Source organism: Ctenopharyngodon idella, chromosome 10 (assembly GCF_019924925.1).
Source record: "Ctenopharyngodon idella isolate HZGC_01 chromosome 10, HZGC01, whole genome shotgun sequence".
NCBI lineage: Eukaryota > Metazoa > Chordata > Actinopteri > Cypriniformes > Xenocyprididae > Ctenopharyngodon > Ctenopharyngodon idella.
Genome location: NC_067229.1, coordinates 18,074,739 through 18,102,640, shown reverse-complemented (window position 1 = coordinate 18,102,640; position 27,902 = coordinate 18,074,739). Strand labels below are relative to the sequence as shown.

Below are 27,902 nucleotides of genomic sequence, written 5' to 3'. Positions count from 1 at the left end.
TCCACACAGTATATTTAAATTAAACTAAATTCTGAGAAAAAATTCTTGCAAACTGCACTAAACTGATGACATTATGAAAATGTGAAAGCTCCACACATGTGTTTGTTTTTGCCACTAAACATCTGAACAGACAGCTAATCAGACATGCACACTGATTGCTTTGGTTTCATCTGTTCATCAAGATATCTTCAAATGTTTTTATTTAAGCATGAGCCTTTGCAATGGCATTTTTAGTCAAATGTCAATCTGAGATTCAACCTGATACGCTGGTAGCAAAATAAATACAATTTATATGGTTATTTGGTCTGAGGACCAAAGTCAAAATTCACACATCTGTATATTCAAATAAATCACACTGGAATATTTACATATACTGTATATTTACTTCAACCTACAATGTTGATTTAAACAACTAAGAATGATCATGTATTAGAGGAGCCGAGCTCTGACTTCCCCTCTTGTCGGTGTGGTTGAGGTTTGTGTTTCCGCTCACAGTAAGAGATGTTTGAATGATCACAGTATAGCAGATATTCTTCTGAATCAGACAATGAAGATCATATCGCTTCAGATCTGTGAGTTTCCCACGTCACATTTGATTGAGTCAGTAAATGAATTTTCTTTTGATTTTATATCTTAAGTGTTTTTCTTTCTCTCATAGATCTGCTCATGTGGTCTCAAGCCACAGAGAGTCTAACAAACATACCAGTAACTTTAGGAGCTGATGTTATTATAACCTGTGATCTTGATATAAAGGAGATTTACTGGTACAAACTGAAATTACCGGATCCTCCAGTGTTGATCTTACGCACTTATGATAGCACATATGAAGGAGCTAAATATGAAAACAGCATCTTTGAACACAAATACTTAGTGAAAACTAACAGTCGTCTGTTCATCAAAAATATCACCATTGAAGAATTAGGAGTTTATTATTGCGTGAAAACTAGTGAACCACAAAAATTCAATAACGGCACCAAAATCTACATCAGCGGTAAGATATTTTATCATTTCATATGTCTTTGTAAACCACATAGTGGATTCCATATTGAATATACTGTATGAAGAACTAATATTTTGGCAGTTTCATTGTTCTGTTAAAGACTGAAACTGAATGAAGATTGAACTACAAACCTTTTACAGACTTTGTCCAAAAGAATATTACAGACTCAGTCCACAGGAATCAGACAGATGATGCTCCACAACACCAGATACCATGGAAAACTCTGACCATCACATCTGTCCTGATAATTGTGCTTTTGACCATTGCATTAATAGGTGATTACTTGTTTTACTACAGTAAAGGTCACTTTGAACTACAAGGAGATAAACTCTAGATCTACACAAATGTAACAATATTCTATGTACTCTTTGATTGCTTAGAGGCCGGTTCACACAGTAATTATTTTTCTATTCTGCTGCGCTACTTTTGCATTGTTTTTCAATGTAAAGGCGCACTAGACAGAAGTCTTTAACTGTTGTGCTCAAAAAAACAAGTCTTTAGACCTTGCCCTTTTTTTCATTCCCCTGTCCTGCATGCACGTCACATTTTTTTAACAGCAAAAAAGCATTCTGTGTGAACCGGCCTTCGGACTATTACAATGTGTGAATTCAGTTATGTTTCATATTCAGTGCTGTTTCAGGTATGGTGAAGAGCTACCTGGATGCAACTGGAAAATCTGCAGCTCAGAACTCAAATAATCCACAGGTAAGATACTTACATCTTTACTATTAATATGTTATCTTGTTTTGTTACCTTTAAACCTGTACTAGTGATTCTTACAGTGCAGCTTCAAGTAGCATACACAAGATTCATTAAATGATCTGAAATGTTTATGATTGACTGACTGTACATTATGTCTTACATACTGTATGTGGCCATTCATATATAATATCTTCCTCTTTCAGTGTGCTGAAATTGATTTTTCCATGTGCTCCAGTAGCACCAGGCCTTGCCAGGAGCAGAGCACTACTGTCTACTACAGCCAATGTATGATGTAATATACAGATTATTGTATTATAAATACAAATTGTGCCTACATATTAGTTTTTTATTATTATTATTTTAAATGGGTGCATTTAACCTGATAGGAAATTTGAACTTTGTTTCAGAACAAGAATCTTTTTCATGAATTATATAATTATGTTACCTTTTATAAGTTTGCTGCTTTGTATCTAAATATGCAGTGTTATAGGTACTAATGAAACATTATTTGCTGGTACTGTTTTGAGTGGAGATCATGCTTATATATAGTAATAATAATCTTTTTTTTCTATGTTATATGTAAGTGTGCTGACATCTTCACAGTAGCAGTAAGAGTTGTAAACCACATGGCAAATGAGCTTTCTTGGGGCTGAAGAAGCTTTTTATCTCTGCAGCCATTTTAATTATTCTTGATATTAAATCACATATTTGTCATGATAGGTGGCTATAGTAAAGTACATGACAAAGGACATATCTTCCGGAGACTTTTTAATAAAGTAATTAAAACAATAAACTGGAGAAACAACAAAGAGGAACATACCACATAACGCTACACATAAACAAAGCTAGAAAAAGAACAGACAGAAACTGAGGGCTTATATACATAGGAAACAGAGGAGCTAATGAGACTAATTAATAAGACACACCTGAACTAAGAACTCTAATCAAATCAGTAACCATGGATACAAACAGGGAGCAAACTAAGGATAACTGAACTAATTAATAAAGAGATAACAATGACACTCAGACATGAATAGAACAGAAAGAGAATCAAAAACTCAAAGTGACAATATTTAAATACATCTAACTTCTGCACAGTTTCCTTTTTTGTGGTTAACACAAGCATGGTTTCGTGCAAATGAAGTGTTCCAATGGTTTGGTCACTTGATGAGCAACACGATCATATATAGACTTGCATGCATCAAGTGGTTTAAACTTTAACCAAGTTAACATGACACGAAACACTGGTAACACTTTACAATAAGGTTTCATTTGTTAACATTAGTTAACTACTAGTTAACATGAACTAACAATGAAAAAAAAATTCTACAGCATTTAATAATTTTAGTTCATGCTAATTTCAGCATTTACTAATACATTACTAAAATCATTAGTTGTGTTTGTTATTATTATTTAATGAACCTAATGAACTAATAATGAACAGCTGTAGTTTTATTAACTAACATTAAGAAAGATTAATAAATACTATAACAAATGTGAGAAATGAGTTTCTGTCACAGACACGCCAGGCTCTACACTCACCCGATCACATCGCACTCCCTCTCCTGAGTACTGACAAGCCACACCTGACGCTCATTCTCACTCATCACCACAGCCACATAAAAGACACGCCAGTTCACTCAGTCACTGTCCGGTCTCGTTAACACATACCAGTGTTTACTTACATCCAGGACTCCCTTGCTCAACTACTTACCTGTCTCCAGTGTTCTCAGTGATTCCTAGTGTCTCCTCGTCTCCTGTGCTTCTCCTGTGTGTTCGTCTGTTCCACGTCTCCCGGCATCCACGCTCCCTAAGAACACACAGACAAGTATCAGTTCCAGTTCATCGGCTCATCGACCTATTCATCTGCCATCACTCACCTGCACTCTGCTCTCGCTCTGCTTTACCTGAAATAAACCTGTTAACCCTTACCTGTGTCTCTGCTCCCTTCTGTATGTAACAGAAGACCGGACCAACACCGCCCAGGTAACAGCATGAGCACCCCGGATCCCATTCAAGAGCTGGTCGATGCACTTCGTCGCACCTTCACCAGCACCTCCACGGCAACGACACCAGCGAACACTTCTGCATCCACCGCCGCAGCTCCTTCACCTCCCGTGGTCGCCAGTCCCATGGCCAAACCGGCGCCCTTCTCTGGTCTGGCGGAGGATTGCAACGGTTTCCTCCTGCAATGTTCGCTGGTCCTGGAGATGCAACCGCACTTATATCCAGACGATCGATCAAAGGTGGCTTTCATAATCTCTCAGCTTCACGGAAAAGCACTGCAATGGGCTGAACCTCTCTGGAACCTAAACAACCCCGTTGTATCATCCTTGTCAAGTTTTACAGCCCACTTCAAGGAAGTTTTTGGTAAACCTGCCTGGGACTCGTCGATTGGTGAGAGATTATGCAATTTAAAGCAAGGTGCACTAACTGTGTCTGATTATGCCCTCCAGTTTCATACCCTCGCTGCTGCAAGTGGCTGGAATGAGCAGGCTTTGATTACTACATATCGTCAAGGCCTCGATCCACGTGTGCGGTTGCATCTCGCTGCATACGAGGATTCCATCGGGCTTGAGAAATTCATTCAGCTATCCATCAGATTCGCCACTCGTATGCAGCTGTGCTTAGAAGAGCACCAGGGCCAGCCGCTATTCCCCTCCATTCCCTGCCAGCCAGAGTCCGTCAGCTCCCCAGAACCAGCAAACGACAACATGCAAATTGAGCACTCACGCCTTTCAGCAGCTGAGCGACAGAGGAGGCTGACCCAGAATCTCTGTCTGTATTGTGGTGGTGCCGGGCATTATATCGCTGAATGCCCCCTGCGTCCTGCCCGGCCTTTGGTGAGTGCCATCCTGCCCACTCTGAATAAAATGAAACCACTCACAATTGTAGTAACACTTACTGCCGCTGAACTTTGTCTTTCAGCCAGTGCGCTCCTCGATTCTGGGTCAGCTGGAAACTTCATCTCCGGAGCCCTCTGTCGCCAGCTGCATCTCAAGACCACCCCAACGCCGAAGATCTACCAGATCCACGCGATAACAGGAAAACCATTACGGAAAGTACGTTACAGCGTGGGACCCCTCCGTCTCCAAGTGGGAGTGCTCCACACCGAAGAGATTCAGCTGCTGGTTCTGGAGGAGTCTACATCTGACGTGATCTTAGGGCGCCCATGGCTTGAGCAGCACAACCCCACCATCTCCTGGAGGACAGGAGAAATCCTGAAGTGGGGTAACCAATGTTTCCATGACTGTTTCCCCGAACTCCCCGCGTCCAGCTCTCCAAGTTCCCAAGAAATCCAAGTCGGGGCTACTACAGTGGAAAGCCCTCTCGAGAAACGTTCCACGGACATCCCAGCCTGTTACTCCTACTTCAGAGATGTCTTCTGTCCTAAGCAAGCCTCCAAGCTGCCTCCCCACCGGCCATGGGACTGTGCCATTGACCTCATCCCAGGTGAGCCAGTGCCCAGAGGGAAGATATATTCCCTGTCCGTTCCGGAGGAGAAAGCCATGGAGGAGTACATCGACGAGGCTCTCAAGCAAGGTTACATCCGACCGTCCACTTCCCCTGCTGCTTCTAGCTTTTTCTTCGTGGCTAAGAAGGACGGAGGCTTGCGGCCCTGCATTGATTACCGAGCACTCAACCAAATCACCGTGAAGTTCCGTTACCCCCTTCCTCTCGTCCCAGCAGCCCTGGAACATTTACGCGGCGCCACTGTGTTCACCAAGCTGGACCTCCGCAGCGCGTACAACCTCATCAGAATACGTGAGGGGGACGAGTGGAAAACAGCTTTCGTGGCCCCTACTGGCCATTATGAGTACCTCGTCATGCCGTATGGACTGGTCAACGCCCCCTCCGTATTCCAAGACTTTATGCATGAGGTGCTCCGGGAGTTCCTGCACCGGTCTGTCCTGGTCTACATTGACGACATTTTGATCTACTCCCGGAGCCTGGCCGAACATCGCCGACACGTTGTGGAGGTCCTCCAACGCCTGAGAGATTACCACCTCTTCCTGAAAGCCGAGAAGTGCACCTTCCATCAGCCTTCCGTGCAATTCCTCGGCTACAACATCGACCACAGTGGCGTCCGCATGGACGAGAGGAAGGTCACAGCAGTGAAAGAATGGCCCATTCCCTCCACTATCAAAGAGTTACAAAGGTTCCTAGGATTTGCCAACTTCTACCGCCGTTTCATCCAGCACTACAGTTCCATCACCGGTCCACTCACCAACCTCCTCCGTGGTAAGCCCAAGTCTCTGTCCTGGACCCCAGCCGCCACCCAAGCCTTTGAGGCCCTCAAGACCGCCTTCACGACCGCTCCCCTCCTGGCTCACCCTGACCCAGAGCTCCCCTTCATCGTCGAGGTTGACGCCTCAACCACCGGAGTGGGAGTGGTATTATCCCAGCAGCAGGGGAATCCCAGCAGACTCCATCCATGCGCTTTCTTCTCCAGGAAACTCAACCCGTCGGAAGTTAATTATGACATCGGCAACCGCGAACTCCTCGCCATCAAACTTGCCCTGGAAGAATGGAGGCATTGGCTTGAGGGAGCAAAACACCCTTTCGTAGTCTTAACAGACCACAAGAACCTAGGATACTTACGAGATGCCAAGAGACTAAACCCCTGCCAGGCCAGATGGGCTCTGTTCTTCACGAGATTTAATTTCACCATCTCCTACCGCCCCGGATCGAAGAATGTGAAAGCCGATGCCCTATCTCGTATCCACAGCCTCGATGAAAGCAACGAGGATCCAGAGCCCATCATCCCCGAAAGACTCGTAGTGAGTCCCATCTCCTGGTCGGAAGAGACGCTCCCAGAGTCCAATGCCTCCACCAGCATTCCGCCGGGTTGTCCCCCCGGATTGAAGTATGTACCCCGGTCACGACGCACACCCCTCATCCACTCAACTCATACTTCACTGGGCACTGGCCACCCCGGGGTCAACGAAACCCTCTCGCTGTTAAAACAGTGCTTCTGGTGGCCCAACATGACATCCAACGTCAGGAGGTACGTACAAGGGTGCAGGGAATGTGCCGTCTCCAAGAGTCCACGCCATCTTCCCTCCGGAAAACTCCAGCCTCTGCCCGTTCCCACTCGTCCCTGGTCACACCTAGGAGTGGATTTCATTACCGACCTTCCCGTCTCCGATGGATGCACATGTGTGCTGGTAATCGTCGACCGCTTTTCCAAGTCCTGTCGTTTAATTCCCCTGCCTGGACTCCCCACTGCCATGGAAACGGCAGAGCTATTATTCAACCATGTATTTTGCTACTTTGGATTACCTGAAGACATTGTATCAGACCGTGGATCCCAATTCACCTCCCGAGTCTGAAAGGCCTTCTTCAAACTCCTAGGTGTGACCATAAGTCTCTCCTCCGGATACCATCCACAGACGAACGGGCAGACGGAGAGGAAGATACAGGAGATCGGCCGTTTCCTACGTACCTTCTGTCACGGCCACCAGGACTCCTGGAACCAGTTCCTAGGCTGGGCCGAGTACGCCCAGAACTCGCTCCGTCAACCCACTACAGGCCTTACACCTTTCCAATGCGTGCTCGGCTACCAGCCCCCACTCTTCCCCTGGGATGGGGAACCATCAGACGTTCCGGCGGTGGATTACTGGTTCCGGGAGAGCGAGAGGGTCTGGGACTCAGCACATCTGCAACTCCAGCGAGCCCTACGCAGGCGCAGGTTGACAGCCGACCTTCGACGCTCCCACGCACCCAACTACCAGCCAGGGCAGAAGGTTTGGCTGTCAACCCGGGACATCAGGATGCGCCTGCCCTGTAGGAAGCTGAGTCCTAGGTTCGTTGGCCCCTTTACCATCATCCGGCAAGTCAACCCCGTCACCTATCACCTGCAACTCCCTCCTGAGTATCGTATTCACCCAGTTTTCCATGCGTCACTCTTGAAGCCTCACCATCCCTCTGTCCTTCCCTCCACAGAGCCTGGCGACCCCGAAGATCCCCCTCCTCCACTCATCGCAGAAGACGGGGTAGCCTACCAGGTGAAAGACATCCTGGACTCCCGGTGTCGTGGTGGATCCCTTAAATACCTGGTCGACTGGGAAGGTTATGGTCCCGAAGAACGCTCATGGGTCCCGAGGAATGATGTTCTAGATCCCAGCCTCCTTGACGACTTCCACGCCAGACATCCCAGCAAGCCAGCTCCCCGAGGCAGAGGTCGACCACCACGACGTCGGGGTCCGCGGTCCTCAGGAGCGGACCGTGGAGGGGGGGGGTAATGTCACAGACACGCCAGGCTCTACACTCACCCAATCACATCGCACTCCCTCTCCTGAGTACTGACAAGCCACACCTGACGCTCATTCTCACTCATCACCACAGCCACATAAAAGACACGCCAGTTCACTCAGTCACTGTCCGGTCTCGTTAACACATACCAGTGTTTACTTACCTCCAGGACTCCCTTGCTCAACTACTTATCTGTCTCCAGCGTCCTCAGTGATTCCTAGTGTCTCCTCGTCTCCTGTGTTTGTCTGTTCCACGTCTCCCGGCATCCACGCTCCCTAAGAACACACAGACAAGTATCAGTTCCAGTTCATCGGCTCATCAACCTATTCATCTGCCATCACTCACCTGCACTCTGCTCACGCTCTGCTTTACCTGAAATAAACCTGTTAACCCTTACCTGTGTCTCCGCTCCCTTCTGTATGTAACAGTTTCACATTTCCTACTCTTTTCTATTCTAAACATTTCCACAAAACTGTCTAAACTAACAAATATTTTAGTAGGAACAAGAAATTGGATAACATGGACCAACTATACAATTTAGCTGCAAATAACAAAAACCCATGAACAGAACAAAACAACAACAAAAAATAACTAAGCAAAAAGAAATAAAATCCAGATTAATAAAAATACATACTTACACGCTTCAAGGATAAATATTGTTAGTGGTTGCTGAAAGCATTGAAATTCAAGAGACAGAAACCAAAAACCTCATCTAAACATGACAGAATTCAGCTACAGTTGAAGAAAACACAGCATTATTGTTTATATATGTATGTATACATACATATACATACAGTGTGTGTATATATATATATATATATATATATGTATGTATATAGGGGGGTCAGTGGTTGACTTTTGAACTAACAGACAAAAATGCTAAACGTGTGGCCAAAGCAAACCTGCCTTTAACTTCCTCTTGATTGTGGTTAAAATCACCCTATTCTTTCGAAATCTCTGAGGTAAAGTTAAACAAGACTGCATCATGCTAAAGTCTTTTAACATCCTTAGGTTATGCTGCTTCACCTCTGTGAGTTTATGAATATTTTCTTGTTCTTTGTAAGTGGATTTATAATGTTTAATGACACAATAATAATCCATAGTGTGTGTGTGTGTGTGTGTGTGTGTGTTGCGTTGTTTATTTGACAGATCTACTCACATATGGTGTGAAGCTGCAGAGACTTTAACATATCAACTAACAGATTTGGGTCAAAATGTGACTATAAACTGTGATCTTGATGAAAATGAGGTTAACTGTTTTTTTTTCTTTTTTTTCTGGTAAATCTTCAAAGATTAGATTAGATTTGTTATGAGCGTGAGATTTCAGATTTGAGGGATGAAGAGATTTTTGCATGGATTCTACACAAGATGGAATCCAACAACGCAACAGTCATTCAGAGGAGTGCAAAAGAATATACAGTTAAATATTAACCAAATGCAAATTAACAATCCTTCTATAAATAAAAGGCTGTTTAAATACACATTGAGTTGTTATAAACACACAAACGTTATAATAAATAAAACCTGCATAAATAAATAAATATTAAAAATCAATAAAACCTGACAGATAAACGAACAAATAAATAAATACTAGATTGATTGTCCTGGACATATTTTTAGGTATAAATGCCACTTTCTTGATTTAAGTCTCTACAAAAGTGTACAGTGACACGATGTGGTAGAGATATGAATTGCAATACTAATGTATGGATGGAATTGATTATTAAAATGTAGGACTGACAGGTGTAATGTTCACAATGGACAATATAAGCAATCCACACAGTATATTTAAATTAAACTAAATTCTGAGAAAAAATTCTTGCAAACTGCACTAAACTGATGACATTATGAAAATGTGGAAGCTACACACATGCATTTGTTTTTACCACTAAACATCTGAACAGACAGCCAATCAGACATGCACACTGATTGCTTTGGTTTCATCTGTTCATCAAGATATCATCAAATGTTTTTCTTTAAGCATGAGCCTTTGCGATGGCATTTTTAGTCAAATGTCAATCTGAGATGCCACCTGATACGCTGGTAGCAAAATAAATACAATTTATATGGTTATGTGGTCTGAGGACCAAAGTCAAAATTCACACATCTGTATATTCAAATAAAACACACTGGAATATTTACATATACTGTATCTTTACTTCAACCTACAATGTTAATTTAAACAACTAAGAATGATCATGTATTAGAGGAGCCGAGCTCTGACTTCCCCTCTTGTCAGTGTGGTTAAGGTTTGTGTTTCCGTTCACAGTGCGAGATGTTTGAATGATCACAGTATAGCAGATATTTATCTGAATCAGAAAATGAAGATCATATCGCTTCAGATCTGTGAGTTTCCCACGTCACATTTGATTGAGTCAGTAAATGAGTTTTCTTTTGATTTTATATCTTAAGTGTTTTTCTTTCTCTCATAGATCTGCTCATGTGGTCTCAAGCCACAGAGAGTCTAACAAACATACCAGTAACTTTAGGAGCTGATGTTATTATAACCTGTGATCTTGATATAGAGGAGATTTACTGGTACAAACTGAAATTACCGGATCCTCCAGTGTTGATCTTACGCACTTATGATAGCATATATGAAATAGCTAAATATGAAAATAGCATCTTTGAACACAAATACTCAGTGAAAACTAACAGTCGTCTGTTCATCAAAAATATCACCATTGATGAATTAGGAGTTTATTATTGCGTGAAAACTAGTGAACCACAAAAATTCAATAATGGCACCAAAATCTACATCAGCGGTAAGATATTTTATCATTTCATATGTCTTTGTAAACCACATAGTGGATTCCATATTGAATATACTGTATGAAGAACTAATATTTTGGCAGTTTCATTGTTCTGTTAAAGACTAAAAATTGAATAAAGATTGAACTACAAACCTTTTACAGACTTTGTCCAAAAGAATATTAAAGACTTTGTCCAAAAGAATATTACAGACTCAGTCCACAGGAATCAGACAGATGATGCTCCACAACACCAGATACCATGGAAAACTCTGACCATCACATCTGTCCTGATAATTGTGCTTTTGACCACTGCATTAATAGGTGATTACTTGTTTTACTACAGTAAAGGTCACTTTGAACTAGAAGGAGATAAATTTCAAATCTACACAAATGTAACAATATTCTATGTACTCTTTGATTGCTTAGAGGCCGGTTCACACAGTAATTATTTTTCTATTCTGCTGCACCACTTTTTGCATTGTTTTTCAATGTAAAGGTGCACTAGACAGAAGTCTTTAACTGTTGTGCTCAAAAAACGAGTCTTTAGACCTTGACCTTTTTTCATTCCCCCGTCCTGCATGTCACATTTTTTAACAGCAAAAACGCATTCTGTGTGAACCGGCCTTCGGACTGTTACAATGTGTGAATTCAGTGATGTTTCTTATTCAGTGCTGTTTCAGGTATGGTGAAGAGCTACCTGGATGCAACTGGAAAATCTGCAGCTCAGAACTCAAATAATCCACAGGTAAGATACGTAAGTCTTTACTATAAATATATGTTATCTTATTTTGTTACCTTTAATACCTATACTAGTGATTCTTAAAGAGCAGCTTCAAGTAGCATACACAAGATCCATTAAATAATCTGAAATGTTTATGATTGACTGACTGTACATACTGTATGTGGCCATTCATATATAATTTCTTACTCTTTTAGTGTGTGGAAATTGATTTTTCCATGTGCTCCAGTAGCACCAGGTCTTGCCAGGAGCAGAGCACTACTGTCTACTACAGCCAATGTATGATGTAATATACATTATAAATAGTTTTTTTTTCTTCTTCTTCTTTTTTTTTTTTTTTTTTTTTTTTTTTTAAAGGGTGCATTTAACCTGATAGGAAATTTGAATTTTGTTTCAGGACAAAAGTCTTTTTCATGAATTATATTACCTTCATAATTATGTTACCTTTTATAAGTTTGCTGTTTTGTATCTAAATATGCAGTGTTGTAGTACTAATGTAACACTTTTTGCTGGTGTTTTGAGTGGAATTCATGCTTATATATAATAATAATCTTTTTATTCTATGTAAGTGTGCTGACATCTTCACAGTAGCAGTAAGAGTTGTAAACCACATGGCAAATGAGCTTTCTTGGGGCTTTTTATCTCTGCAACAATTTTAATTATTCTTGATATTAAATCACATATTTAAATACATCTAACTTCTGCACATTCTATTTTTTTTTTTGTTTTGTTTTGTTTTGTTTTGTGGTTAACACAAGCATGGTTTCGTGCAAATGAAGTGTTCCAATGGTTTTGTCACTTGATGAGCAACACGATCATATATAGACTTGCATGCATCAAGTGGTTTAAACTTTAACCAAGTTAACATGACACAAAACACTGGTAACACTTTACAATAAGGTTTCATTTGTTAACATTATTAACTACATTAGTTAACATGAACTAACAATGAAAAATACTTCTACAGGATTTATTAATTTTAGTTCAAGCTAATTTCAGCATTTACTATTAAGATCAAAAGTTGTATCTGTTAATATTATGTAATGAACCTGAGCTGACATGAACAAACATTGAAGAGCTGCATTTTTATTAACTAATGTTAACAAAGGTTAATAAATACTATAACAAATGTGAGAAATGAGTTTTACACTTCCTACTGTTCCTACTGTTTTATTCTAAAAAAATGTAACTGTCAAACTAAACAAATATTTTAGTAGAAACAAGAAATTGGATAACATTGTTGATACAATTTAGCTGCAAAGAGCAAAAACCATTAAAAAAAGCAAAAAGAAATACAATCCAGATTCATTAAAATACACACTCACTTGCTTGAAGGATAAATATGGTTTGAACATTGAAACTCAAGAAACAGAAACCAAATACCTCATCTAAACTAATGAGTTAGTAATCATTGGCTATAACGACAGTACGCTACATCTGAAGAAAACATTACATTAGTGTTTATAGAACACTGAAGAAAGCAAACTGTTCTGGGTCAATTTGCTGCCTGTAAATTAGAGATAAATAATTTTTAAAAAGACAAGATAATACATATAGGTCAATGGAGTTTTGAACAAACAGACAAAAGTGCTAAACATGTGGCCAGACCAAACCTGCCTTTAACTTCCTCTTGATTGTGGTTACAATCACCCTATTCATTTGAAAGCTCTGAGAAAGTTGAAAGTGTCATCTCTACAGCCATGGAAAAGAAACAAGACTGCATCTTCCTGAAGTGTTTTAATTTGCAGCTTTACCTCTGTGAGTTTATTGTACTTTGAATATTTTATTGTTCTTGTTTATGTTTAATGACACAATAACAATCTATAGTGTGTGTGTGTGTGTATGTGTGTGTGTGTGTGTGTGTGTGTGTGTTTGTGTGTGTGTGTTGTTTATTTCACAGATCTGTTCATGTGGTGTCAAGCAGCAGATACTTTAACAGATCAACTAACAGATTTGGGTCAGAATGTGACTATAAACTGTGATTTGGTACAGGAGGTTAACTGGTTATTACTGAAACTACCAGATCCTCCAGTTCTGATATTACGCAGTTTCTCATCTGCAGCTCCTCATTACTACAATAATAGATTTAGACACAAATATTCAGTGCGAAGTAAACATCACCTGTTCATAAACAATGTCACTATTGATGATTTAGGACTTTATTACTGTGTGACCACAGACGCACCTCCAAAATACAGCGACGGCACCAGACTACACATCATTGGTAAGTGACCATTCAGTGATCATATTGATGTTATACAACATTTTATTATACACTGGGTCCTTTTTAGACAGTTATGTAAAGTAAACATTTCTGCACATGTCTGCACAGTGCTGAATATATTATATATTATATAGAACTGACGGAAGAGATCCAGAATCATACAGTGGTGAAGTACATCGAGAAGAATCAGACACATTGGCAGACCATCTTCATATCTGCTTTCATAAATGGTCTTCTGATCATTGTGATCATAGGTGAGCTCTTTGATGAAATTATACATGTATGGATCCAAATGGGGACATTGTCTTAAATTCTTATCATAATATCTATATGCTATTTTTTTAAAAATAATAATAATAATATTTTAACAGCTCTTGCAGTTACAGCTCTTTATAGTGACTATATTGTTGTGTTACAAAAAGAGCAAAAACATGAAATGTGGGTAAATAAATATGTTTTTGGATAAACTACTCATATAATGTCAAATCTGTCTAAATTCACTTTGTCACTTTTAAGGACTATTAAAGGTGTTTGTTCATGCAAGAAACAGAGATGACTTGAAACAATTTCAAGATACAAACCTAAAGAATCTTCAAGATATGGATTTTGAACAACCTCAAGACTCAACACAAACACTGATATATTACATGAAAATATAAAGAACATAATATGTCTCAATGTTTAAGTGTGTGTTTATATGCTGTTTAGGGGCAAGTAAATATAAAATACATAATACCTAATTATGCATGTGAGATTACTAATTTGTTTTAGAATCAATATGGCCAGAAATAATGATATTTTCATGTCTTCTGCTGGCCTTGTTTTATGCTTTTGTAATTTGTTTATTTCTGTTTTAAGTTTCAGTCTAAACAAAAATAAATAAATAAATAAATAAATAAAATAAGCCACAGCGCAAAAGAAATATAGACAGAGACAGATTTAGGACATACACAGGGCCTTGTGTTTTTAAAGCACATACGATGAAGGTTCACACACCACAAAATACAAACTGATTTTAATTTCAACATGTATTGCCTATGTACGGAGCCCCGAACATGACATGCAGTTATGTATGGTAGATGGAGAAAGACAAATTCTTTGCAATCTTGCACTGAGAAATGTGATTTTTGAATTGTTTGACAATTCCCTCATGACATTTGGCACAAAGTTGTGAGTCATGATCCATCTTTTCTTGCAAAGTGTGAGAAGCTCTTTTAGACCTAAACACGATACCCTCACCTATTACCAATTCACCTGCTAACTGTGGACTGTTTAAAAACAGTTTAACTTGGATATTATACAATCTTTTCACTTATTTGGCTTCTGTCCCAACTTTTTTAGAGTGTGTTGCAGCCATCAAAATTAAAATTTGTTTATATTCACAAAATACAATTATGTTGATCAGTGAAAACATTGGAAATCTTTTCTTTGTGCTTTTGTCAGTTAAAAAAAAAAAGGTTAAAGAGAATTAACAAATCACAGATTGTGGTTTTTATCACATTTTACAAAATGTCCCCGTGATGGCTAAAGCCACACTTATCCAATAATAGATTACTTTATTTCAATGGTTCTAGCTTTCTTATTTTATGTTTTTTTTTTTTTTTTTTTTTTTTTTAAGTAATTTATTCGTTTTGTTTGATGGATTAATTGTTTTTCTGCTTGTTTATACATTTTTATGCATTTATTTTGTTTCTTTAATATTATTTACCCAAACCATTTTGTTAAAGGTGCATGCTCTTTATGTGCGCATATAATATCAAAGAGCGATAATTCGTTGCTAGAGTGCACGCTAGTGATTGAATAAAACCAAGACAAAGATATGGCTTTAATATTGTTTCTTTATTTAATTGTTTTGGTTAATTGTGTCTTACCCGTGGTTCCGCCTGGATCTGTGACTGCAGCATGGAACAAAGACCTGTTATTAAAAAGAGTGTGGCATTTCCTCATGTCCTTTATATATCCTTTGCTGGGTATTATGGGAAATGTATTTTTTCGTTCACCATATGGGTTTGGAATTGTTTGTTTATTTAAATGTATTTTTGTAAAGTTTATTTTTGTGTTTATTTTCATCATTGCTTTATGGTGAATGTAATTTCAGGGTAATGAGTTTATTTGTATATATTATGCTTTTTCGAAGTTTGATTTACTGAGTGGAGACCCCCTGTAATTATAAAATGGTTTAGACTGTTTTGTTAAAAGGGTTAAATTTTCTGTGGCTGAGTTAGTTCTGGTGAGGGATCCCTTGAGAAACATCTGAGGCACAGAACTCAGTCTGTTGAGTTGTAATTTATTTAGTTTTTTTTTTTTCCTTTTCCTATTTCTTCTTGCACCTGTGTGACTAGTACATGAGTGTGGCAATTAATAAAATGGAAAAAGTGAAGCTTCTATGAGTGCCTCATGAACATTTTATGGAAGAACCCTCACAGTCCCAACTCTTCTGGAATTGGGGTTGTATTTTAACTTTTCATTTATTTTACTACATTGTAAATATTTTCTACGCATAGGCTTATCAGTAAACTTACATTTCTTAAGTGGCCTTCTTTTCCCATCTTATAGTATATGAAACTGAACAAACATTAATCTTTTTTGAATCTCTTAAAGGCACAGGATCAGCGGGGGGTGGGGAACAGCCTGTTTAATTCCAAAGGTCATAAATATGGTGGATAAGGTCATTAAAAAAAAGTTTAAAGTTTAAAAAGTGAACAAGAAAACAACTTGAAATTATAAGTAGACACCATATGATATGACACCTTTCATTAGTTGAAAAGTTTTTAAAAACTCAAATACCCTTCTCTCCCTCCTACCTTTTGTTATTATTGTTTCTGACCACCAGAGGACAGCAATGACCCACCATAGGACTTAATGTGTCTCACTTTAACAATTTGTTTGTGCTATATTACTTAAAAATAGATTCCACTTGTTAAAACTGTGGCACTGTGGATTGTTAACATGTAAGAGATGAAGAATCATTCTTTATAACTTACTTTAGACTGTAGTACAAGTTTCAGTATTGACCACATTTAAAATTTGTGTCTTAAGTTAAGTGCTAATGGACAAGGTGTGTTTTCAACTGCTTCTTGAAGGTTGGGATGGTCAAAACAGATCAGATTGAGGTTTCCACCATAGGAAAAAACAAAAAACAAACAAACAAAAAAACACACACACTAGAAGTTAAAGGTGCAATATGTAAGATTTATGTCCACTAGAGGCCTATTCAAAACAAAGGCGTAGCTTGATGATGGCAAGTTTGAGCGCAAAATCTTGGTACATGTGGTCTTCACATCACAGCCGGTTGAAACAATCGGGATAGGACTCAGGAAGAAACCATGTTCATGGATGTGATTATAAATGTTACTGTAGTATGAAGCAGAGCAGGACCGAGTGTTGTGGGAGCTGAACAAGGCCGCTGGAGCGATTGCGCAACACGCCGCAAGCAGCGGGACTTTTATTATGCCACAGTCGCCGGCGCCGCTTCCGCTTTTCCAGTCATGAGTATGAGGTAACACAACCCTCTTATCATATTAGATACATTTGAGTGTGTTGAAAATTATAACGTTACTCTGTGCGTTCGTTCGGCGGCTGCTGTGAGACACTTGTTGCACACTGCAGTAAGCTAGATCGATTTTAGAATATCATATTAAATGTTGGATGGCTTGTGTTGATAAATGGCATGCAATTAATTTTAAAACGTATTGTATGGAGAAAAGTCTGTATTACTGTTACTAAAAATAAAGCTGCATCTTATTATGCTATGTTAGCTACTTGACAAAAAAGTGTTTTTCTCTGAGGTATGGTAAAACATGGTACAAAAATGTTCTTGATTTTCGCAAAAAATCAAGAAAATTAGATTTAAACAATAAGACTAAACGTGTTGAGCTATATAACAACAATTAGTTCCCTTTCAAAAGGGAACTCTACTCTGCGTTTACCGCTATGGGGAATGTCACACGTGAACCGATGTCTGAAAGCCAAGAATCAAACCACTCCAATCCTATTGGCCAGCGACAGCCTATGACATCATCATAGTGCGACCCGGAAGTCTAAAAGGAGCGCCTACAGAATCAGTCAGTATCTTTTCGTCTTTCGGGACTGTTTTGTCTGATTGCGATTGTATCGAATCCGGTAAGGGAATCTTATATTATGCCTTACAAATGTTTCAAGAGAGTGTGTTCATCCGTGTCCCAGGTTTTGACACTTGATATACACATTTCTGGGCGTTTTCTGTCTGGGAGAGGAGCGTGCTTGAGGGCGCTGTCTGTGTTTTTCTGTTATTTACTGTGACCGTCTCCTTATCGGGACGCTCCGTTCTCGTTTGGCACTCTTCTCGAGGGAAGGGTGTCTGCATCTGCACCTGGTGATTCTGGCCCCGTTTGTGCTGAGGCAAAACAGCGGCTGCAATCATGGGGCTTGCAGGTGAGCCCGTTGGGAAGTTTGAGAGAGGTGTATTCTCTCTCAGCCCCCTGGGGCTGACGTGGATGAGTTGTTGGATGACGATGACGTCCATGTTTGACGTCATCGTGTCTGGCAGCGAGCGCTCTTCTGGCTGCTGTATATGCGGAGCTGCTTGAGTTTGTGGGACACGCTTCTGGCAGGCTGCAGCTGCCGTGAGGGCGTGTTAAGAAAGGGGCCGCACGCGGACGGCTCGACGAGCGGTTCCTTTTCTGTCCATAGCTCTGCAGCTCCCGTAAGCTTTCCATTCCTTCCTGATCTCCATGTTTGAGATCAGATATTTGAGATATGTTTTTATAAACATATAACATGCTCAGATGCTTCTTATAGTCAGACTGATGGCGATTATTTTTCTGACGGCCCGCTTTTTCAGTTTGATAATGAGAGGATCTTTTAGGCTTAAAAGAACCCTAGATTCCATCCTTTCATGTAGAGAAAAAGGAAAATGAGGACTCTTCGGTCTTCGAGCCGCAGGAAGGTAAGCTGGGTCTATATTTTATGTTTTAAAATATGACAACCTTGTTTTTCCTGTATAGTTTTTCCTGAGCATGTAGACAGCCAGGAGGCTGGTCCGTCTCGAGCTGAGGCTCAGAGACAGGGCCAGAGGTCCAGTATGGCCGCTCAGGCACCTCCTCATTTTCGGAGCAAGTCGCAGAGATGGCGGTACTCTTGGAGGAAGAAGCAGGTTTTAAGGGAGGTGATCGATCACATACGCCAGTAGCATCAGTAATCGATTCCCTCTCGTTGCGGGGGCGACTTTTCATCTGCCCTCGCCCCTTCTTCCTCCGCCTCCTGGGTTTTGGATTCATTTTAACATACTCAGGCGCTTCTTTAACAGTCAGGCTGACGGCTGGGCCTTTGAATATTTTTCTAAAGGCCCGCCTTCTGGCTTGATAGTGGAAGAGGCTCTTTTAGGCTTCAAAGAACCCTAGATTCCATCCTTCCTTGTTAAAGAAAATAGAAAGAGGAGTCTTCGGTCTTCGAGCTGCAGGAAAGTGAGCTGGGTCTATATATATGTTTCTAAATATGTTGACCTCGTGTTCCTGTATAGTTTTTCCTGAGTATTTGGGCAAACTGAAGTTTGATAGGTTGGCTAGAACGATATTTGTGCAGGCCACAAAATGGCCACCTCTTAGCCACCTGTTGTTTAGAGTAGCTTCCCATCTGGTGTTTGCTAGAGTAAGTTTGAGTTAGCACTCGTCTCTTCAGTTAGTATCTATGTCTAGGTCGGCCTTAATCGGCCGCCTGACATTGTTTGCTCGTTGAGCTTCGCTTTATTTCCTCTTATCTATGGAGATTCAGAGGTGAAGCCCAGGCATTGCTATGCGTGTGGCCCCGTAGGCCCACAGCTTAGCGGCCCAGGCTAGGACTAGGTTTAGGTGTTTATTGTTATAAACCACCCTTTGTATTACTATCCCTTTTTAGGTTGTATAGTTCCTAGTTCTGGCCTCCTCCTGAGGGAGTTGTTAGGCCGTATGCCCATTTCCCCTTGTTTATGTAGGTGCAATGGCTGAGGTTAACAGCTAAGGTAGCAGGCTGTTATTAGCCTCCCTGGTGCTGTTTTCTCAGGTGGTAGGCCCTTATCTTTGCGTAGATAAGTGTATGCAGTGTATGCTAGGCCCCACTCGCTAGAACTTTATTCATGCTATGAATTTGTCTTTCCCCTGAGCCCCTTGAATTAACATTCAAGTTTGAGTTACGGTGCTAGCTTTTTAGCTTCCATTTCTCTAGGGTGCAGTACAGATCTGTAATAATCTGTTTGGTGAGAGCGTTTATCCTTTTCAGGATAGCATGTATTTACAAAGCATTATGTTTGCTTTGGGTTCTAGTTTTTGCCCTACATGTGTGTGAGCTTTACTCTAGTGCTGCCACAGGTTAGCACCTGTTCTCATAATAGTAGGCTTGTGTTAGCCTCTATTTAAGAGCATGGTGACTTTTGTACTCCCCGGTTAGGGTTTGTGGTGTTTCACTGAGTGCATCACCTGTTGGATTGCACACTCAGGTTGAGTGTAGAGAACCTCACTTTCAGTTTGGTTTCTGTTAGCTCCCGCTGGTTTGATCATTGCCACAACAGCTATATTGCATATACTATAGGAGTTGTAGGCTCTAAATGGATTAAGCCTCCTTCTAGTTTAGCAGCTTGTGTTTACAAGTGTTGTTGGTATATGGTCATGAGTTTTGCTCACTTAGTTTAGCACTGCCACAGGTTTATGCTCGTGTCTGTTTGGCCTTTTTAGGCCTCCCTTAGACCATGTTGGCATTTCATTGTACCCCTGTAATTGTATATTGGTACATTGCCTATTGGAATGTGTAGACTTAGCTCAGATGTGTTAAGCTTCCCACAACTGTTGGTTGGGTTTAGAGCTGGTCCCCTTTTGAGCTTGGTCCCTTTTAATGACCACTAGCTGGCGCTACGTGTTGCTGAAGTTGTAGGCCCCTCTAAGACCTCCTTTCAGATTACATGTTGGCACATGTTGGTTCTGTGTTGGTTTTGCAGGACCCATTACCGCCATCGGCCACGCCCGTCTCTGCTAAGAGTAGGCCCTTGGTTAGGCCTCTCGTAGAGTATTGTGGCGGAGTGTGTACTCCTCTTGCTTTAAGAGTAAAAGGTGTTTTTACTGAGTACATGGCCTGCTGGCTGGTTTGATCATGATTACCACTAGTTGACGCCACGTGTTGTTGAAGTTGAAGGCCCCACTAAGGCCTCCTTTCAGATGACATGTTGGCACAGTTCTGTGTGGTTACCATTGGCCACGCCCGTCTCTGCTAAGAGTAGGACCTAGGTCAGGCCTCTCGGAGAGTATGGTGGCGGAGTGTGTACTCCTCTTGCTTTAAAGAGTAAAAGGTGTTTTTACTGAGTGCATGGCCTGCTGGCTGGTGTGGTTATGATTGCCACTAGCCGATGCCACGTGTTTGCAAGTTGTACACATCCTGTGTAGCATGTTGGAGTTCGGTTGTGTACTCCTCTCACTTTGAGAGTAAAAAGTGCTTTTACTGAGTGGCTGACCTCTCAGGGTGAGTTTTTGTAATAAACCTTACTTTGATTCGGTTTTCTACATTTGCTTCCTTGAGCATGGTTTATGTTTATCCTTTAGCTCTAGTTGAGCTAAGTAGCTACCTCATAGTAGGTTGGTTCTATTTTGCTCCTAGAACTTTAGTGGCCACTAGACTAACGCCGCGTGTTTGCAAGTAGTAGGCCCTCGGGGCCTCCTTTGAGAACATGCTGGTGTATGTTATAGTGTACTCCTCTCGCTGAGTTACTGTGTTACTGTGTTACTGTTACTGTTACTGTGGTCTTGATTATGCTCCTTGTTTTTTTTCATCTAGTGGACATAAAGACAATTGCATTAGGTTGAATAAAAACAAATGTCTCATGACAATTAGGCACATTTCTTATTAGCAAAATGTAATATATATATATATATATATACACATATATACACACACACACATATATATATATATATATATATATATACAGTACAAACACTATACTGCCAAAAGTATTGGGACACTACGGATGGGCGATATGTGGGCTAAAAAATGTATCACGATAATTTCAGGTATTTATTGCGATAACGATACCAATGACGATTATATACATATATATATATATATATATATATATATATATATATATATATATACATACATATGTGTGTGTGTGTGTATGTGTATATATATATATATATATATACACACACACACATATGTGTGTATATATATATATATATATATATATATAATTTTATTATTATTATTATTATTATAAATTATTTTCTTCTGTAAAATAGCAGATTATGTTATGTTTAAGTTGACTGTTGTAGCATCTGAATAGATCAAACACACAATTTCTCAACAAAACAGTAACTCTTCCAACCCTTCACCCATGCCAGGCCCCGTAACGGCTGGCTTCCGCACTGAGCACTATCACCTACACTTCAAAGACAGTGTTTTATCAGGAAAACACAGGTCACCAGAATCATTTGGTCTACAAAAATGAAATCTTAACCACTAATTCATTGACAACCACGTATAAATGAATGAACATGCATTTCCCCAGTATATTTTGTGCATTATTACTGTTTTTATATTGTTCTTTTGTATGTTGTATAGTGTTATGCATGCCATGTATTTCATTTAGTTGATGTTTAATATCAAATTACTCCTTGTTTAATGACTCACATTTTGATGGACATCACAATACCATAGAATGCATTGTATGTTTGTTATATTTATCAGAGTATAAATGGACACAAACTTTCTAGTTAACTTCCCCCATGCAAGTGAACTCACTTTCAAACAAAGGAAATCACCGGCCAGAGAATTGCACCTCTCTCATTGGTCAAGCCAAGACTCGAAGGTGGCGACCTTCTGGAGAGTTCAAAAGGCCCCCACACACAAGTTTCTCTCTCTGCTTGTTCCCGCTTCTGGTTCCTTTTTTTTTTTGTTCCTTTTGATACTACGTGAGGGCCACCCGGCCCAGGCCGGGCTGGTAAATCTCCAATCACTTCAAGCCATGCACAACTGCAGCAACCACAAAAGAGTCAAATTAACAGCGCAAAGTTTGTCTTCATTTTCTTCATTCAATGCAGAAGATATTGATTACAATTTCCACAACAGCAGACCAAACCATCAAGGATTTCTCCTGAGCCTGCAGATCTGGACAGCTAAGGCATTTGCAAGTATCGTTTGAACACTAAATGATGATTTAGTATTGAGATTGTGAACCCCTTTTTGTTAACAAAGGTGCTTTATAGTATTGAAACTGATGGTTTGTCCAGCAATTGTTAATTTACTCTTTCCATTGCTTCATTCCCCTGTTATGATACGGTTCAAATTCATTTTCACTCTCTCATTGCGTGAATGGTATGTTTGTGTTTGTCAGTTTAGTTATGTGTTTGTGATTTAGTTAAATAAAACTTGTGTGCACACTCTTGCGAGTTGATTCTGGTCTGCTTATAAAACCAATGTCCCTGATAACGATTACGATCACAGCTACGTGCTAAGAAAGCGATATATTTCTGTGGCCATGGAAAATATCGTTTTTGAAAATTTGATAGACGATCAATACTGAGTGTTCGCTGGCCGAACAGATTAATTGATTGTAATATTAATTCAGCTACATTAAGTTAATTTGATTAACTGATTCAAATATTTATAATTAATCATAATGAGTTATGATTCATTATTCATATTTCTTTTGAGCTAATTTGCTTACAGATTTGGTGGAGAATGCAGGCATCGTTTTAAACATTGGTTTTGAGCAGACCCAGAAATCAATCTTGTATGTTTGTCACTTGAAGGGATAGTTCACCCAAAAAGAAAAATTCAGTCATCATTTACTCACCCTCCGGTTGTTCCAAACCGGTATACATTTCTTTATTCTGTTAAACAAAAAGGAAGGTATTGTGAAGAATGTGGGAAACTAAACAGTTCTGGGGCACCATTGACTTCCATAGTATTTTTTTTTTCCTACTATGGAAGTCAATGGTGCCCCAAAGTCGCCTGGTTACAAACTTTTTTAAAATATGTTCCTTTTTGTTCAGCAGAACAAAGAAATTTATACAGGTTTGGAACAACTTGAGGGGGAGTAAATGATGACAGAATTTTCATTTTTGGGTGAACTATCCCTTTAAGTTTTATTAACATCTTATACATGCAGCGTTTCTGATAAAATCAGATAACACTATAGTTTGAATTGGCCTTCCTAAGAGCAGTAGAAAGTTTTTCAACACTATAATAATGCATGTTCAATTCATACAATAAGAAATTAACCTGATCTTGGATGAAGCAATCTTCAAATTTCAGCTTTAAATGCATTAATTTGATGAGGAAATCTCAGATTATTGGCATGAATTAAACTGAGTGACAAAGTAATCTCACTACAATATTGTTAGTGGTGATGTGAGCAACGGTCATTTTCCAGAACGAGTTACATATTGCTTTCATATCGATCCGCTCATGTGAATTAGAAACAATTGCGTTGAATTAATGGTGTTAATGCTAGCCTAGCTAACTAGTAATTCGCCATTGTTTGTGAAGTGAATGTACTGTTTTGATTGGTGAAAGAGTTACATGCGACACATGCTTGGGTTTCCATGCGGGTATACAGCGGCTCAAATGCTGTTCCACTTATGCGAGCTGTGAATGCGAATTGGTTTCCTAGCTACGCATGACCCGGAAGGTGCGAGCAGGCTTTTCCGGTTCAATCTGATAACAGTGCAACACGTCACAGACCTTTGTGTAAACACACAAACAGCCTATAGCCAAAAGCTAGCTCTTTAGCAGCCTACAGGTATACAAGTTAAAGCCCTTTACAATCAACCATTAGCTGTTAGCATCCAACTAACACTTAGATACGGTGTGTGTAATGTGTTAACCCTTCCTCTCTCTTTACCCTCCTAACTTGGTTTCACCCTCTGTTTCAGCTCCCACATACTTTCCTGTCTCAGTTAGGTTGGTCCTTCCCCATATACCTTATTTTATTTATTTATTTATTTAATTTATTTATTTATTTTATTTAATTTTTACTTCTCTGTTTTTATTTTATTTCATTTATTTACTTTGGTTTTTGCTTAAATATCCATATTCAGCTAAGTTGAATTTAAATAAATTTAACATTTAATTAAATCAATCTGTTTATTTACCTTCCCTTTTAGTTTTACAGAGCTATAAGGACATTCTACTTTTACTTTTACCTTATTTTTAGTTAGCTTACCATCAACATCTTCTCTATCTGTATAGGAATCCAGTTCTAGCAACTGTTGTTTCCTTAATGAGCAATACAGGTTATTAGTAGCCTAATTCCTGTTCTTCTCTACCCCTTCTCACTCATTAGTGCCTAGTCCATGAAGTACGGTTACCGTTTAAATGCACTGTGAGCCCCAGAGAGAACTAGAAACATTTCCCATTGTTTCTTTTTCTTTTTTGACCTTTAGGTGTGTGATGTGTTCCTGTTACCTCCGCTATCAGGCCCCTTATGGTTTTATGAGTCTACTGCAGCATTTACTTGAACAAGTGACAACTGCTTAGCCATATCTCTTAACTTAAAACTAAATAGGTAAATCTCCCTTCCTTTCCCTTTCCGATTTCATCTTATATTTTTTTCTTTCTTCTCCCTTTCTCCAGTTTTGTTTTGTTTGTTACCCTCATAGTGACCAAACCTGTGAGAACCATCAGTTTTGAGTAATAGTTTAACTACACGTACAGCACGTCATTAGCTGACTGCTTACAGACCCGTCAACACGGATACTCAAATTCTTGGTGTTCAGCAACACAAAATCTTAGCACCCTGACTAGCTGCCTCACAGCAGCTATTCACACCTTACACGGCCCACTTAGCCGTTCCCCCCACACAGATAGCTTGCCACCTCAATGAACTTGCATTTGCCTTTGCCATGTCTCTCCTGTGTTCCCACCAATGTGCCAGTATGCCTCAGACATCCAGCCCTGCTCCCCACCAGCACCATCTGGAGACACGGCGGAGCAGTGTGATGGACATTCTTCAGCCTGAAGCAGCGAACGACCTGCAGTGGCAGAGGAAGGAACAACAAGACAGCGACACAAGTGGACACCCAACACCCAGCCTGAGCAACGAAGAGCTGACCAGTTTCATTATCTCCTTGGCCCATTCTCTTGCGGGGCTCCGACAGGAGGTAAATGAACTCAAACTGCCAGTCACACAGCTCCACTCTGCTCAATGAGAGACGACACCGGACATATGCAAGGACAGTGACAGAACGGAACAACCGAAGGAGATCACCGGTCTTCAGGAAGCTCTGACCGCTCGCTGCTGGGCACCGAGAGCAGCTGGAAAATGCCACCAAGCAAGACCTTGAAAGAGAACTGTTTCACACAAAGACACTGTTAAAAACAGCTAATGTGGAACTTAAAGAGAGAGACACTAAGGTTAAGGCCCTTGAAGGCAGTCTGCATGCAGCCAGAGCTGACATCCAGAACTTGACTCAGTGATTCTGCAACACTAAAGAGGAGCTTAACATGGTCCAAAAAGAACTGAAACAGTCCTACCAACTACAAACGGACCCCCTAAGAAAAGGGTACCCGCCTGAACTTTACTTTAGCAGTGCAAACTCCCTCAACCCTTCACACAGACACAAAGGGGGGAGGAGCCAGAGCCCGCTGCTAAACACTTCACCAGCCCATTTCCTGAGAGCCTCTGCGGCCGCAGAAGTAGGATTAATTCAGACAGACCCTGAAATGACACGAAAAGTGACATTCAAAGACCTCCAACGAATAGTCAGGCACATCCCTGCATTCACCCCAGAGCTTGCAGGAGACCACGACGTCCACGCCTACCTACGAGACATTGACTTTCACCTGCAGTCTTTGACGAGTGCGACCCACTAAGATAGACTCTATCTTCTCTGGATCACTTCTGGACCATGGGTGTGGCGTTTTCTGGCTCGGCAGCCAGAAAACATCCAATCCGACTACCGGCAGTTGAAACAAGCCATCGTCAAGGAATTCTCAGACTCAGAGTCTGACTGATTGCTGCCCTAGACACCAAACAAGGCAGACATGAAACTCCCCACGCCTACTACCACAGACTCAGACAAGCTTACTTCGGAGCTCGCAACGAGCCTGGGATGGAGGAGGACACCAGCTTCAAGAGCTTTTTCCTCCGAAATCTCCATCCGATTGTAAGTCACCATTTAGGCATTACAGCCTGCCCCCGCACAATGCCTATTCACCAACTACATGACTTGACACAGAAGGCCTTTAACAACTACAAGGCCTCATCAAAAAGGTTTTGTAACACACAAGCAACTGTGAACTGCAAAACCCAGAACCCAGAGCTGGCACCAGAAGGCACACAGCATTGCTACAATGCAAAACACTTCTCCAAAAGGCTCCTAGCCAGCCAAAGACAGAACTGTCACCATGGCAACAGACCTAGGTACCATACATACCACGAGAAGAAGCCATGGATGGGAGCATCCTCATCCTGCAGACACCGCAGGATCTCAAACAGCAGGCAGCATCCTCCTCCTCCTCCACGGCCTTCACACAGCAGCTATCCAGAGGCTGCACAAGAATGACTGGACACGTCTGCATCGGACCCACAGGAGCTTCGAACGCTAGTAAGAGAGCTCCTTGAACAGTACTTACCTGATGAGTACTGGGAAGCACAAGCTTCTGACCACACAACCCCACTCAGCCCTGCTCAAGTCAGTGCCACCACGAAAGCAGAGTGACACTGCAAACTTCAGACTCCTTCTGACTGAGAGCAGAGGCTACAATCACCTGCTGCCCCTCTGCCATCAGACCTAGGTGAGTCTGAAACACTCTTCACACTACAACTCCCATAACCTCTTCTTGCAACCACCTGCTCCACGGGTGTCCGGACGACAGGTGACACTGTCAAGGCACCTGCTACCTCCACACCTGCTGAGCAAGCTCAGAGACCTGAACCTTGCTACCAGCGGCCAGGGGAACCACCACAACCTCCAGCCCTGCATGCCAGGTGTGTGTCTGATCTTCCTGCATCCTCGATGCCGCTCGCTGTTGTCCCTATGAGGAACAACAACGATCGAAAGGGGGGATATATGTAGCATCTGAATAGATCAAACACACAATTTCTCAACAAAACAGTAACTCTTCCAACTCTTCACCCATGCCAGTCCCCATAATGTCTGGCTTCCCCACTGAGCGCTATCACCATTTGCTCTTCTCCTACACTTCAAAGACAGTGTTTTATCAGGAAAACACAGGTCACCAGAATCATTTGGTCTATAAAAATGGAATCTTTGCCACTAA

The 27,902-nt window shown here is 40.7% G+C and overlaps 3 long non-coding RNA genes across 4 annotated transcripts in view; all 3 read left to right on the top strand.

The window, feature by feature from the left end:
* The first annotated feature begins 599 nt into the window (after window positions 1-599).
* On the top strand, window positions 600-2,294 carry LOC127520151 (uncharacterized). Its single transcript, XR_007932053.1, has 4 exons — window positions 600-991; window positions 1,141-1,275; window positions 1,641-1,705; window positions 1,906-2,294. It is a non-coding gene; the product is annotated as an uncharacterized LOC127520151 (long non-coding RNA).
* A 7,910-nt stretch (window positions 2,295-10,204) lies between these two features.
* Window positions 10,205-27,902, top strand: part of LOC127520150 (uncharacterized) — a 170,834-nt gene continuing 153,136 nt past the window's right edge. The window contains exons 1-2 of one of the 2 annotated variants that reach the window (XR_007932052.1): window positions 10,205-10,303; window positions 10,390-10,722. This is a non-coding gene — a long non-coding RNA (uncharacterized LOC127520150). Of the gene's footprint in view, window positions 10,304-10,359; window positions 10,723-27,902 lie in introns of those variants that run through there. The other variant, XR_007932051.1, reaches the window with a different exon arrangement.
* On the top strand, window positions 12,825-16,437 carry LOC127520154 (uncharacterized). Its single transcript, XR_007932058.1, has 3 exons — window positions 12,825-13,673; window positions 13,808-13,927; window positions 14,190-16,437. It is a non-coding gene; the product is annotated as an uncharacterized LOC127520154 (long non-coding RNA).